This window comes from Armigeres subalbatus, chromosome 2 (genome assembly GCF_024139115.2).
Source record: "Armigeres subalbatus isolate Guangzhou_Male chromosome 2, GZ_Asu_2, whole genome shotgun sequence".
In the NCBI taxonomy this organism is placed as follows: domain Eukaryota; kingdom Metazoa; phylum Arthropoda; class Insecta; order Diptera; family Culicidae; genus Armigeres; species Armigeres subalbatus.
The window spans coordinates 291,928,410-291,944,395 of record NC_085140.1 but is presented as its reverse complement, the minus strand read 5'-3'; the positions used below and the strand labels follow the sequence as shown (position 1 = coordinate 291,944,395).

The window sequence follows — 15,986 nt, the reverse complement described above, 5'->3', positions numbered from 1 at the left end:
TCTGAAACTTGATTATGCATATGTACAACATGTGATAGATTTAGTTCGGAAAAGGTATTGGAGGGTAACCGCCCCTTCGGTGGGGTTTGATCCCACGACCCCAGTTCGCATGACAGGTGCTTTCCCTACTAAGCTACGAAGGACCTCCGTCGTCCACCGCAGCTTAGCGGGTACTGATGAAACCAAATTCCCAGCACCAGGTACCAGCCGATCTCTCGCAATACATTTTCAGAACTAACTCTCTCAAATGTATTTTTGTACACATCATGTCAACCAAGTAGGATGAGTATTTAGTATTGTCCGGCTCCTACACACTTGCTTCATCAGCAACGGCGCTCAATGAAGTAGGGTTGTGTGAGGTTGTGCCAGTTTGGTCGTCAGATCCCAACACGACCACACAAGCGAAGAGAGATCGCCACTCGAGATCAGTACATTCAAAGTTAATTGCCTATAATAATGTTCCGGGTGGAAATTAATTACTATGTCTGAAACTTGATTATGCATATGTACAACATGTGATAGATTTAGTTCGGAAAAGGTATTGGAGGGTAACCGCCCCTTCGGTGGGGTTTGATCCCACGACCCCAGTTCGCATGACAGGCTTAGTAGGGAAAGCACCTGTCATGCGAACTGGGGTCGTGGGATCAAACCCCACCGAAGGGGCGGTTACCCTCCAATACCTTTTCCGAACTAAATCTATCACATGTTGTACATATGCATAATCAAGTTTCAGACATAGTAATTAATTTCCACTCCGGGTGGCTTAATACCCGGCATATAGGCAATTAACTTTGAATGTACGAATCCGAAAATAATATTTTTTAGTAGTCATTCTCATCATGATTTTCACTGGGGTCGTGGGATCAAACCCCACCGAAGGGGCGGTTACCCTCCAATACCTTTTCCGAACTAAATCTATCACATGTTGTACATATGCATAATCAAGTTTCAGACATAGTAATTATTTTCGGATTGTTATACAATGTGCTTCCATCGGAATGATGAGCGTGTTCAATTTCATGGTGAAAACTAGGAAAAAAGTAAAATTGAACACCACGCGCTCTCAAAATAATGTAGTTTTGGCTAAAGACACTATAAACAAAGACGGGAAATGTTCCAATTGGAATTCCAAATTTACTGTCAGTGTCATTCCAATCGAGCAAGAGACCTGTCATTCCAAAATATCGCGCGCAACATTTGGCAAAGGTTCATTTGAACCAGCACGAATAAATATGTTTGTATTGTTATTTAAATATTTTTTGATGGATTTAGGTAAAAAAGTGTTCGTATGCGGTTGAAAATCAATTAAACATGTTTATAGTGAATTGTGGCTTTTTATTGGGTGGTTGAACACGATATAAATCAAATATTTTTGAATTATGAAATTCGTATAGACCAAATTGGAAAGTATATCCAGTATCAGCAGTGTTGCGCACGCAGAGTTGCCTGGTGATTTATTTGTTCAGGGATCAGACTTCCCGTCTTTGTATATAGTGTCTTTAGTTTTGGCCATTATATTTATAATAATTGTAGCAGCAATATCCCAAATTTACCTTGAATATATTGATATTTCTCCCCAATATATTTCTAATGAAAATCAATGATCAAAAAAAAGCAATGGGTAATGTTTTCAACATAACCGCGAGTAGACGTAGGACTTGTATAAACGTAACGTATTTACATTTAACTTTTGGATCTATGGATATTGATTATAGGTATTGATATTGGAAACGACAACTTCCATGCTGTGTAGAATTATTAGCAATTTGTTTATTCAAAGCTTCTGGAAATAAAACTAATAATTAAATACATAATTAGAATTGCTTTACTCAAGCAAATGTAGGGCATTTATAGATTTCTTATTGATGATAGTATATGAAGTTTAAAAATTCTATTTATAAAATTTTCAGACTTGGGCAAAATGTGCTATTTTAGGGGAACTGTCCCGTTTTCCAAACAAAGAAATACAGCATCAATTTCGTTGCTTCTTTTTGCTAACATGCGTGCTTACTGCTGAAAAAAAATCACAACAATAAGAAACAAGTCAAGGAGCAGTAATTCTACTAAAATAGAGGAGGTACTGCCAAAACGTCAACGAAAAAATATTTTTTATTTTGGTTCCAAACTCCGAGTCTACGTCAAGTTTAATAATACAATTTCTCAGAAAATGAAAAACAAAGAATAAGATAAAATTTTATTTAAATATTCTTCTGGAAATTATTTTTTGCGGACTTTTTTTAAAACATTCACATGTAATACAGCAAAATTTTCTAATCTAAAATGGATATTAACACTGTTGCGAAGAGGTGATCGAAAACCGAATCTTACAGCACAATTAGACAACTCATCATTTGCCGATTGATCAGCTACAAAGCTAGGAACATTTATTATTAAAACATAAATTATACAATAAAACACTTACATATTCGGTGACAGAATACACTTCGGATCATCTCTTCACTACTATTCAATTGCATCTGAGTGAGCAATTATGTCAGATAAACAATAGCTTACAATTAAGACGCATTTAAGGATGATCGATTTATTTAAATCTATGGTGCGTAAATTTGCGCAACAAACACTATTTCTGATTGTGCATCTTTAATTGCTATAATGCCTTCTGCAAATAAATGAAAGTAATTATTTTGATCAAATTTTTGTTTTCCCCAGTGTTGTTGATTTTTTTTGCTGGGGAATCAGAACTGTTATAGTATAATCATGTTTTAATACACGTGTCGTTTAGTACCAAGCACAACTTAACATATGGTCAATCATATGACATGACTCGTACCCATCCTGGATTATGAAACCAATCACCTGGATGAGCGGACCAAATCTCTCTAATTTTATTCTTCTTCATCCACCACCGCTGCCCTCGCTGCCTTAGAAATCATCGGCCTCTAGCCGTGAACTCCGAGCGATGCGATGGGCGATTGCATCCATCGCAACCGACACCACTGCATCCGACCATCATCAAACACAGAATGACAAAAAAATGCGCCCACTTCTTTCATGCATATTCGCCGACTTACCGGCAGTTCTACCGCTGGTGACTGCATGCTGCCGCTGTGTAGGTGAACACAGCGAACGAACGAACGAAACGAAAAATGCGCGAGCAAAAAGCACGTCAGTACGCGCTGCTGTCACAAATTGAAATGACTTTTATACACAAAGAAAATCTTCCGGTAGACCCGAAGGCCCTTGACATACCGCATTCTGATGTCCGTGTTAGGAATGCACGGGATTGGCTACATATGAAATTTGTACTGGCTTTGACAAGAATTGAAATTTTCAATAGCTTATTGTTAATAATCATAAGTTTAAATGGAATAGGCAAAATGGTGGAGAGTGTCCGAGTCGATTGATATATAAATCTTAAAAATCCATCGAAAGATAAAGGCGCTAGTAACGTTCAAAATCTTCCCTTCCAGCGTAACGCTCTCGATTTCCAAAAATCTAAATGACACCTAGTATAGTAAAGAAAGACGTAAGTCCTACGTCAAAAGGGTTTTACGCGGTGAAAACATTACCTAATCATGCATGTCAGAGATAAATTTTACCGACTTGAAAATTCTTCTCCATTTTCAATATGGCCATCATAAATTTCGATTAGAAAAATGTTGCTCTTATTAAACACCTTTATAAACTCTTTGCACTGCAAATATTCTTAGGGAAGATCCATTAATTACGTAACGCAAAAATAGGACTTTTTCAACCCCCCCTCCCCCCTATGTCACACTTTTTGTATGAAGCTTCTGAAAATTTTGTATGGGTCGTCACACTTCACTCAACCCCCCCTCCCCCCTCTAAGCGTTACGTAATTTGTGGACGTTCCCTTATTGGGGTTACTCATTTCACCACATTACGACCAAAAATTTTGGTTTTGATCGAGCTGTGGAAATAGGATTTATCACACTCCCCATCACAACTGTAGAGTCGCTCATAAGGTAAATAAGTTTGAAGCTTTTTCAGCATATTTATGAGAGGTTTATTGATAGCAATAAGATCGACAATAAAACTGAGCAACTAGCTATGGTGATTGCTATTATAAATCCGCTATAAGAATTAAATAAATCCAAGAAGCATGGAAATTGTTACTTGGGTAGGCTTTATCAAGACATTCATTAAACGTGTCCTTCACGTCGTTGGATTTAAATATCGTTTGTCGGTGCGTAAACGTTGATTTGGCTGTAATTGAAGAATTTTCCCCGTATCTTCAACACACAGATTCGTTCGCTAATGGGATTCCACCGCATCACTCGCTTTATCTGCTTGCCCATCACTACACAGCAAAAAGAATTGTAATAAGCATCGACGTATTCCATGCTGATGTAATAAAAAAGCTATGTAAACGCAAAAGTCTGATGCAAAATTACATAATTTTTATGCGTTATTACGTCGGCTTCAAATTACACAGGAACGAAATATCTTTTCATCATTACGTTGAGATTGATTAATATTCACATCATTTATAACGCAAATTTTACATACAATCAAATGCAACCAAATGGTTCTAATTTGTTTGTGTAAAATTACACAGATTTTATGCTTTATCGCATTCGGTTATAATGTACTTTTAAATTCCGCAACACTGCACCCAAGTTGACGATTGTCGACTGCTGACTTCGACGCCGCCATATTGCATATTTCATCTCCCAAGCAAGCAGTCGTGAAATGGGAGAATTTTCTTGGGAATTGTTTGAGTTTTTCCCGGTAAGATTTGCAATTATAATTGAATTTTAAAACTAGTTCTAACATTCCATAAATATTCGTTTTCTTTACAGCATATTAATGGCCCCAAACCGCTTCGATAAAGGTGAGTTTAGTGCACTTTTTTTGTCTAGACAGCTCGTGATATTTTTGTTTTTGTTTGCATAGGATTTTATTTCCAAGAACCATAGATTATTGTGTTGGTCCGTTATTGCTTCCCGGACTTCCCGGAAAATGATAATATTCTAATGTATTTACTAAATAACATAATTCTTTTTCATCTTTCAGGTCGTAAACTATTCGACATTTCATTTCGGGAGAAACAAGCGAACGACCAATCAAAACCAACATCATTCTTCGTCCGGGACGCGTGTGGTGTTCCTTCGTCCTGTGTTCTTCAACAACATGCCACAGTAAGCGCATCGTTGAGTTGCTCATTTGTGTTCCGGCAAGTAGAGGATGCATTTTCGATGTGTGAATCACTTTTACCTATCCGGAAAATGACGGTATTGTGCAGTTCAAGACAAATGCCAGGATTCATTTGCATAGGAAGTCCACTGTAAATACCCACTTTTTGATATCAACCCATTTCCGGATGTCCTGGCCCTTCGCAAAACTTTATCATTTTGTACAGAATAGCTGAGGCAATCTACAGGTGAGCTTGAACAAAAATCAAAAACTTATTTAAAGGTTAGTTTTATATGCATTTCATGAGCTCTTCAGCGATGCTTGCATTTCTGTTGTGTTAGGTGAGCTATTGAATGTTGATATTCTCATTTTACCGAAATACTCGGCAAAACAAGTGTAGGGGGCACCTGCCATGAAACCAGTAATGTATTACTTTTCCATTTACACTTTGTAATCTTTACAGCTACGTATTTCTACTTGAGTCAAGTGCAAGACACAAACTGCATTACTGTTGAGGTCGTTCTACGTGTCTGTAAAGATTATAACGTGATGTAATTGAATGGAATAGTACTAACTCGTTTTATGATAGGTGAAGACATTCCACTAAACAAGCAAAATAATGTTCATTCAAGTGTTGTGGGATTTTCCTCACATTTCGTATTTGAAACCTTATTACCAATTATTACAATCCGTACTAGAAACGTAATAGAAGAGAATTCTTTTGGAATTCTGAACAACAACTTTTTCAGATTCCGAAGGAAATAGTTTTGATGTTCCTGAGGGAATCCTTTTGGGATTGCAAATGTAATCCGAACAGAATCCGTTTAAAATTCCCAGAGGATTGTGATTTATGATTTCGAAAGAATGTATTCGTTAAATGTCGCAGAAGAGTTGAGATTCAATAAGGAACCCTATTGAATATTTGAAGGAAATTTGGAATTGGGATTCCAAGGAGCTTGTCATAAGACGAGTTTGTACAATCCCATTGAATTCCACCACTTAATTGTATCTGGACAGATACGTAATTCAACCTCAACAGTAAGGCCGTCTTCAGTGTCTCGTACTTGACTCGACTTAAGTCTTCTACTAAGATTCTGATGGTATACATACTAGCCGTTCGAAAACTGCAACGCATTTTAGACGTCATTTGCAATACACTGCAGCGCAATGTAGCTGTTTGACATCGTTTCCAAATCGAGTCATGTACGAAATACTGAAGAAGGCCTGGAAGAAGGCTTTACTGTTGATGTCGGAAAACGTATCTATCAAAGGTACAACCAAGTGGTGGAATTAAATGGAATTGTACAAACTCGACTTCTTCTTCTTCATTGGCATTACATTCCCCACTGGGACATTGCCGCCTCGCAGCAGTGTTCATTAAGCACTTCTACAGTTTTTAACTGCGAGGTTTCTAAGCCAAGTTACCATTTCTATATTCGTATATCATGAGGCTAACACGATGATACTTTTATGCCCAGGGAAGTCAAGACAACTTCCAATCCGAAAATTGTCTAGACCGGCACCGGGAATCGAACCCAGCCATCCTCAGCATGGTCTTGCTTTGTTGTCGCGCATTTTACCGCAGGAGGGCCCAACAAACTCGTCTTATGACAAGTAAAGACATTCCACTAAAAGCTCATAATAGGGTAAAACGCCCAATAGTGGACCCCCTAGTAGCGGAATTTTGCTCTCCCTGTCATAAGGAGTAGAATTTCACAACATATTAATTCTGCTTGATTTCTAATAACAAGTTCTACATCTCCTCTTCACGATACATACATAACACACTCGAATACACGACGTTATTCGTTGAAATTAACATTTTAAAGTCTGACTGAATTCGCCCTATAGTAGACCCCCTGGGGGTCCATAATAGGAAATTGCTTTCCTATAGCCGACACTTCATTTGATTTTCATGTTTCGTTTCGGGACGTTCTTCTTCCCTATTATGGACCCCCAAAATATTCCTATAATGGACACTCTCGTGTTTATTTTTATAGAATTGTAAAAAATCATCTAATTTTACTTTACATAGCATTTCAAATGCATGTAATCAAATCATAGGACTGTAAGGTAGGTTCTCCCGATGGAGTTTCATAGCAAAATGTTTACATTGTGCTGAAATAATGCAAAAATTGGCTGGAGGGTCCACTATTGGTTGGGGGTCCACTATTGGACACTTTACCCTAATTTTCATAATTATCGATTTGAAGTTTTTTTTTTAATTTGTTTTCAGAAAAAGGCCGGTGTGGCCTGTGCTGGGCATATAAAAGTCTTCTCTATTCAGCTAGTTCCATAGTTGCAAGTCGCCAACCACGCAGTGTGCTCTGCGTAGAGTCCGCAAATCGTCCTCCACTTGATCGGTCCACCTTGCTCGCTGGGCACCTTGCCTGCTTGTTCTCGTCAAATCGATGTCGCGAACCATTTTCACCGGATTACTGTCCGACATTCTGGCTACGTACCCGGCCCACCGTAGTCTTCCGTTTTTCGAGGTGTGAACGATGGATAGTTCTCCCAACAGCTGATGCAACCCGTCGCAAGTAACCAAAAGTTCCTTTAAAAGTACGTAAGGTACAGTGGGGTAAGTGGGTAAATGGGGCAAGTGAAAAAACGATGATGAAGCACAGAATTATTCAATTTCACTTCACAATCATTCAAATTAATGCGTTAAATAAGTGAAACGTAAAATAATGAACCATTTCAACATGGGAGAGTAAAAGTTTATAACCCTTTCAAGTTTTTTTTTGCACAAGTTGTTTTGCGTGTCAATAAACACAAATATTTTTTTTATGTTGGTTTCCATAACACATTCAATTAGTGCATTGATAAGTTGGTTTTCTTTGTAGTTTTGAATTCCAGCCACAAAAATATTGATATGACCATCAAAAATTTTGAAAAAAATATTTTATTGCTTTGCCTGTTTTTTACCATGGGTGGGGCATTCCAAACACAAATAATTTCTATTAAGCGTATATAATCAAATGATACCAATTCGAACTCATTCGAACGCTTTTGGTTATTACAGTGATACGTGGTAATACTAAATCAGGAACCCAAAGTGCCAAGCGTGTCAGTGTTTTAAATAATCCATGTTTGATAAATAATTCGTGAAAAAAAGTGTTATTTATATAGCTTAAATGCAAGAATCACTACTATTGCAAATATGTCAACAATTATGATTTATTTATTTGAAACTTATAAAATTTATTTATTTGTTAATGTAGACTCTTCTACTGAAATTATAAGCGGATTGTTAATGAAACACAATATGATTCCAGGTTTGATGAATATTTCAAAGATAATTTCTCTGCATTATCGCCAAGGTTCATTCTTACTATTAACCTGAAATAGTAAGTAGTGTTAGACACAAATGGAGATGAGATATTAGATCTCAAAAAATTCAAGTGAAGAAAACATAAAAACATAAAAATCATTTAATGGAGGCACTCTAGTGCCCTTTGACTTTCATGAAGTGTCAAAAAGCATCACAACAGATTACAATTATGTTCTATTCAGTATATAATTATCATTTGCATGAAATATATGAACAGAAAATGTGTTCTTATATCCTCTTTTAAAATCATTTCACTTACCCCACATGTGGGGCAAGTGAAAAATTGAAACCGATTTTTTTTGTTTTCCAAATATTTTGTCTAATCTAATCTAATCTAATCTAATCTCATACTTGCGCAGCCAATACTTGAAAGCATCCTGGAAAATGACGGTTTTCTAAATTCCGTCATTTTTCTTTTCATACGGCCAGGCCAACTACGCAGTATGTACCGCAGAGATGATTTCTAGATACTGAGCGACTTCAGAATTTGTAAAATCTTCAAGTCGATCCATACCATGAAATCGAGGGGAAAGGAAGAAAGCGTGGACCTCCCGTACCAAACGCTTCCTGTTGGTACAAATAGTAATGAAATATAATATTAATGATTTTTTCGTTGGGAGCGAAGCTATTTAAAAGTTATGAAATGCTCCATTCGGCAAGTGATGGTTGTCGTCGTGTTCAGAATAACTATGTTCACTATAAATTAGAAAAGAAGGATATCATCATTAGTAGACGGTAACGTAAGCTTCTTTCCTCGGTGATAGATGTGATGACAATTCTGAAAATAAAAGAAGTACTAGCACAACATTAGAAGATTGGTCACTTTAATTATAGTCATGTTATTTTTGAAATGCTTTTCCAGACTGCTATCAGAAATCAAGGGGGGTTTAATCCTTGATTCCAATCTAAGAAAAACATTACAGGGCTATGAGTATTACTATTTGTGGTCGGGAAGCATCTAGGAAATTGGAAGGAAGGATTAGTGTAGTATTTACTTAATGACTTATCGAAAATTTCATAAGTACTACAGAATTGGAAATTGGGAAAGGTTTTCGTTGGGTCAGGATTTGCCTGTAGCTGGCAATGTGACCGTGGTAGATCTTACCCCGTAACACACCACGTAAAGGTGTCTACCCAGCTTTTGTATCCTAAAAGTATTTTTCAAAGATCTTGTTCGCAGGCGTATAAAGATTGGATAGATGATTCGTTATGTCATAAATATGATCAATTTCAATATTATATTCAACTTTTATGACTTGATGAACATAGAATATACGATTTTTTACTTAATTGCCCCACTGTACCTTATTTCGCTTAATCATCTCAATCATGCTACCGTGAGCGTGCTTTATTATGCGTGGCTTCTATAGAATTAATTCTGCGCACTTTGACACTAAAACATTTTCATAAATTTTCTTCAGTATTATTATTATATTTACTTACATGTCATCAAAAAGTTGGGAATTTATTGTTGTCATGGGCAGATAATAATGCAATAAATTAGCGATGACAACGGGAATATGAAGTAGAATAAAATTGAAGCGCTAAAACTCACTTAAACAATTTTCGCAAATTTCGAATTTGAGCAAAAAAAAAAAGATTTGGACTTATCATTTTAAAAGCGAAGTGCAAAAGCAGATTATTTCTTGCTTCAATATGATGAAAATCGGCTTTCAGAGTGTAATTTTTATCTTATATAAAGCAATTGGTAGAAGGTAGCCGCTCGATGCCCGCTTTTCCACACTTTCTCTCCTGTCCAGCTGATTTCCTGCAGCGCTACGACGTCGAAGTTATTAGGTATTTACTCTCGTCTACGCGACGCCGCGCGAAAATTGCACGCAAGGGAATAACAATAAAAAATAAGGAGCTGTCAAATCGTATGGACGCTTCGCATCGCACTTCGTGTCTACCCTAGCCGCACCCTAAGGCGAGAGTGGCCTGTGAAGTGAATAGATTATCCATTCAGCACGGTCTATGGCTGCACGTTGCCAACCACGCAGTTTGCGGAGGGTCCGCAAATTGTCCTCTACTTGAACCGTTTTCACCGTTTACTGTCCGACATTCTGGCTACGTGCCAGGCCCACCGCAGTTTTCCGATTTTCGCAGTGTGAGCGATGGATGGTTCTCCCAACAGCTGTTGCAACTCGTTGTTCATTCACCTCCTCCACGTACCGTCCATTATCTGGACACCACCACTTTCCTTTCGAAAACTTCAAGTGCGCGTTGGTCCTCTACGAGCATCGTCCAGGTCTCGTGTCCGTGACGAACTACCGGTCTAATAAGCGTTTTGTAGATAGTCAGGGTACGGCGGCGAACTCTATTCGATCGGAGCGTTTTGCAGAGTCCGAAGTACGGTTTCCTGCCATGATGCCCTCCGAATTTCTCTGCTGGTATCGTTATCGGAAGTCACCCAACAATCTCGATATCGTCACCACCGATACAAACTCGTGGTGGGTGGCTTGCATTGTCCTCTATTGAGCCTCTTCCTATCATGTATTCCGTCCTCGACGTGTTGATGACTAGTCCACTTCCGGAGAATCTTCCGGAGAAATTCCCGGAGGAACTTCCGGAGGAATTCCCGGAGGAACTTTCGGAGCAATTCTCGGAGGAACTTCCGGAGGAATTCCCGAAGGAACTTCCGGAGGAATTCCCGGAGGAACTTCCGGAGGAATTCCTGGAGGAACTTCCGGAGGAATTCTCGGAGGAACTTCCGGAGGAAATCCCGGAGGAACTTCCGGAGGAAATCCCGGAGGAACTTCCGGAGGAAATCCCGGAGGAACTTCCGGAGGAATTCCCAGAGGAATTCCTGGAGGAACTTCCGGAGGAATTCCCGGAGGAATTCCCAGAGGAATTCCTGGAGGAACTTCCGGAGGAATTCCTGGAGGAACTTCCGGAGGAATTCCCGGAGGAACTTCCGGAGGAATTGCCGGAGAAACTTCCGGAGGAATTGCCCGAGGAATTGCCGGAGGAACTTTCGGAGGAATTCCCGGAGGAACTTCCGGAGGAATTCCCGGAGGAACTTCCGGAGGAATTCCTGGAGGAACTTCCGGAGGAATTCCCGGAGGAACTTCCGGAGGAATTCCCGGAGGAACTTCCGGAGGAATTCCCGGAGGAATTTTCGGAGGAACTTCCGGAGGAATTCTCGGAGGAGCTTCCGGAGGAATTCTTGGAGGAACTTCCAGAAGAATTCCCAGAGGAACTTCCGGATGAATTCCCGGAGGATCTTTGAAAGAATTCCCGGAGAAACTTCCGGAAAAATTCCCGTAGGAACTTCCGGAGGAATTCCCGTAGGAACTTCCGCAGGAATTCGGAGGAACTTCCGGAGGAATTCTCGGAGGAACTTCGGAGGAATTCCCGGAGGAATTTTCGGAGGAACTTCCGGAGGAATTCGGAGGAACTTCCGGAGGAATTCCCGGAGGAACTTCGGAGGAATTCCCGGAGGAACTTCCGGAGGAATTCCCGGAGGAACTTCCGGAGGAATTCCCGGAGGAACTTCCGGAGGAATTCCCGGAGGAACTTCCGGAGGAATTCCCGGAGGAACTTCCGGAGGAATTCCCGGAGGAACTTCCGGAGGAACATCCGGAGGAATTCCCGGAGCAACTTCCGGAGGAATTCTCGGAGGAACTTCCGGAGGAATTCCCGGAGAAACTTCCGGAGGAATATCCGGAGGAATTCCCGGAGCAACTTCCGGAGGAATTCCCGGAGCAACTTCCGGAGGAACTTCCGGAGGAATTCCCGGAGGAACTTCCGGAGGAATTCCCGGAGGAACTTCCGGAGGAATTTCCGGAGAAACTTCCTGATGGATTTTCGGAGGAACTTCCGGAGGAATTTTCGGAGGAATTCCTGGAGGAACTTCCGGAGAAATTCCTGCTGAAACTTCGGGAGGAATTCCTGGTGGAACTTCGGGAGGAATTCCTGGTGGAACTTCGGGAGGAATTCCTTGTGGAACTTCGGGAGGAATTCCTGGTGGAACTTCGGGAGGAATTCCTGGTGGAACTTCGGGAGGAATTCCTGGAGGAACATCCTTAGGAATTCCTGGAGGAACTTCCGGAGGAATTCTTGGAGGAACTTCCGGAGGAATTCCTGGAGGAACTCTCGGAGGAATTTTTGGAGGAACTTCCGGAGGAATTCCTGGAGGAACTTCCGGAGGATTTCCTGGCGGAGCTTCCGGAGGAATTTCTGGAGGAACTTCCGGAGGAATTCCTGGAGGAACTTCGGGAGGAATTCCTGGTGAAAATTCGGGAGGAATTCCTGGTGAAAATTCGGGAGGAATTCTTGGTGGTAATCCGGGAGAAATTCCTTGAGGAACTTCCGAAGGAATACCTGGAGGAACTTTCGAAAGAATTCCTAGGGGAACTTGCGAAGAAATTTCTGGAGGAACTTCCGAAGAAATTCCTGGAGGAACTTCCGTGATGTACTTCCAATCGAGTTCCTGAAGGAAATCCCGGAGGAATTCCCGAAGGAAATCCCGGAGGAATTCCCGAAGGAAATCCCGGAGGAATTTCTGAAGGAACTAATTCAAATTTTCCTTGATAAATTTCAAAGAGATTGTCAGTTGGGATAAGCGAAATTCCTTCCCAATGAATCGCCTGCTTTGAGCGTGCTTACAGCGTCTCACTAAGAGATAAGTTTTGGAAATCAGTATGGCGAAAGGCATCTAATGTTTAATATCTCGAAAATAAGCACCTTAATCGAAAAAATATTGGGTAGGCGAAGTAGCGGACACCTTCCTACTGACTGGAACCGAATAGTTTTTCGTGAAAAGTTCCTACTGTTGAGAAAACCCGCGTTAGATGTCTTTCGCCATGCAAACTTAAGGTGGTTTACTCATGCTGACTATTTTTACATATACGATAGCGCATCTGATTCATTCAGAGTTATAGCCATTTAATTGCGAAAATAGCGCTCTACCGCGCGAGAGCTTCCCTCAGACCTTAAAATCCCAAATGGACTCCCATCGGAATCATAAAAGGATTTCCGTTGGATTCTAAACCATATTCTCGTCGGAATCCCAAAAAGATTCCCCTCCGAATCCTAAGGATTCTCATCTGAATCTCAAAACGATTCCCATCGGAATCATTGGAGGATTCCCGTCGGAATCTTCAAGACTTCCCCATAGGATTCCGTAGGATTCTTATCGAAATTTCATAAAGATTCCCATCGGAATCAGTATTCCCGTCGGGATTCGAAAAGAAGACCCTTTGGAATTCCAAAAGGATTCCTATCTAAATCCCAAAAGAACTCCCGTCGGAATCTCAAAAGTAGTTCCTTCGATATCCCGAAAGAATTCTCGTCGCTATCCCAAAAGTATTTCCGTCGGAATCTCAAAAGGGTTCCCATTGGCATTCCAAAAGGATTTCCGTCTGGATCCCAGAAAAAATCCGTCGGGATCTCAAAAGGGTGCTCATCGGAATCCGAATCCTTAAAAAGGTCCCGTCGTCACTTCAAAAGAAGTCCCGTTGAAATCCCAAAAGTATTTCGATTTGAATCTCAAAAGGTATTTTCAGAGGATACCAGTTGTGCAACTCCGCAAACGCGGTTCACAAGCGGAATCACCCAACCGGTTGCACCGGGAACCACAACCTACCTCGACGAGCACTGGATGCAGAAAAAGGGCCCGCGTGCCAACGGTCGGATGTATTATAAAGCCTCGCTCCGCGGTAATGCTCACTCACACATGTCTAGCTCTGCAGTAAAGCATACTTGCACATGCGTAACATAGTTGACCTGTGTGAGTGTGGTTACAGTCATCATTACCATCATCAATGCGGCGTTGTAATAGGGTGTCTCTCACACCAGTCGGAATCCTAATGGAGCTCCGTCGAAATCTCGAAAAGACACCCGTAAGAATCCCAAAAGTATTCCCGTCGGTATCTCAACAGGAATTCCGTCGGAATATCAACAGAAGTCTTGTCGGAAGGAGGATTTTCGTCAGGATTCCAAAAAATTCTCGTCGTAATCTTAATAGGATTCCTGTTGAAATCCCAGAAGGATACCCGTCGGAATCCCAAAAGGATTTCCGTCGGGATTTCAAAAGGAGTCCTTTTGAGATTATGACACGATTCTGACGGAAACCCTCTTTCCGATGAGAGTCCCCAATAAGAGTCCCGACGAAATCCCAAAAGTGTTTTTATCGGAATCCCAAAAAGATTCCCGCCCAAATTTCAAAAAGATTTCGGAGCCTCAATACACGTTTCTTTGATATCCGAAAAGGATCGGTATCCTAAAAGGATTCACGTCGGAATCCCGAAAAAAAACCTGTCTTAATTCCAAAAAGAGTTCCGTCGGAATTGCACAAGAAGTCCCGTAAAAATCTTAAAAGTATTCTCGCCGGAATCCCAAACGGATTCCTGTAGGTTTCCGTTATGACAATAAATAAATTACAATTACAATTTAAAATCTTAAAAGAATTCCCGGAGGAATCCCGAAAAAAAACCTGTCTTAATTCCAAAAAGAGTTCCGTCGGAATTGCACAAGGAGTCCCGTAAAAATCTTAAAAGGATTCTCGCCGGAATCCCAAACGGATTCCTGTAGGTTTCCGTTATGATAATAAATAAATTACAATTACAATTTAAAATCTTAAAAGAATTCCCGTTGAAATCTCAAAAGAAGTTCCAATGTAAACCCAAAAGGATTCCATTTGGATTCTTGATCATATTCCCGTCGGAATCTCAAAAAGATTTCCGTCAGAATCCCAAGGATCAGGGATCAGATTCCTTCGGAATCCCAGAATGACCTCTGAGCCTGCTTCGAGGCCATTCTGCGGAATCCTCAATTTAATTAAAATCAATCAATTTCATTAAAACACTAATCATCGCCTATACTTATTTTCAGCGTTCGACGTCGTCCAAAAACACCGACTTCCGTGTTGCTCGATATGGTCTATATACGCGATGGTCTGGAACTAACCTAGGAATTTCTAGTGAGAAGTTGCTCACCTTTCGCCATATCATTTCGGTGATCGGTAGTTTATGTTAAGGATGACTCGCTTCCCGTGGCTAGTGTTACCATTATAACCTGCGGATGGACCGATCAGGACAACGATTAGGTTTCTATTTTGCGAGTACATAATTCTATCGGTGTGTGGATAATGCTCAATACATAATCTGCTGAATCGCACTATCGCTTCAGCGGTAGAAAAAAAACGCAATCTGTGAGCATAACATCAATTTTCTTTGTTCAAATTGCATGTCATAGAAAATATAAAATGAAAACAATAAACTATTATTTAGATTCAAATTCAATAAAAATTAAACCGAAAATTTCCCCCCTTTGAAAATTAACATTAAGGACGATTTTACATAACATTCATTTACATCGCTTCGATTACCTCATCTTATTTATTACATCGGCAGAAATTACATCGCTCATGTTTATTACACAGCAAGCTCACGAGTACGTCGAGCAGTGTAATGGTCCAATGCACCGAGTTCATCATTGACGTTTGAGCGGTGCGCTGTTTACTAAGAATGAATACTTTTTCATTCATCGAGTTCATGCAAGTGTTCATTTTTAGTAAACAGCGCCCGTCTCA

General features: G+C 40.3%; 1 long non-coding RNA gene across 1 annotated transcript; it reads left to right on the top strand.

Moving 5' to 3' along the window:
- Positions 1-4,611: 4,611 nt before the first annotated feature.
- On the top strand, positions 4,612-15,679 carry LOC134216538 (uncharacterized). The gene is made up of 4 exons (XR_009980712.1): positions 4,612-4,713; positions 4,785-4,816; positions 4,999-5,365; positions 15,287-15,679. It is a non-coding gene; the product is annotated as an uncharacterized LOC134216538 (long non-coding RNA).
- The last annotated feature ends 307 nt before the right edge of the window (positions 15,680-15,986 follow it).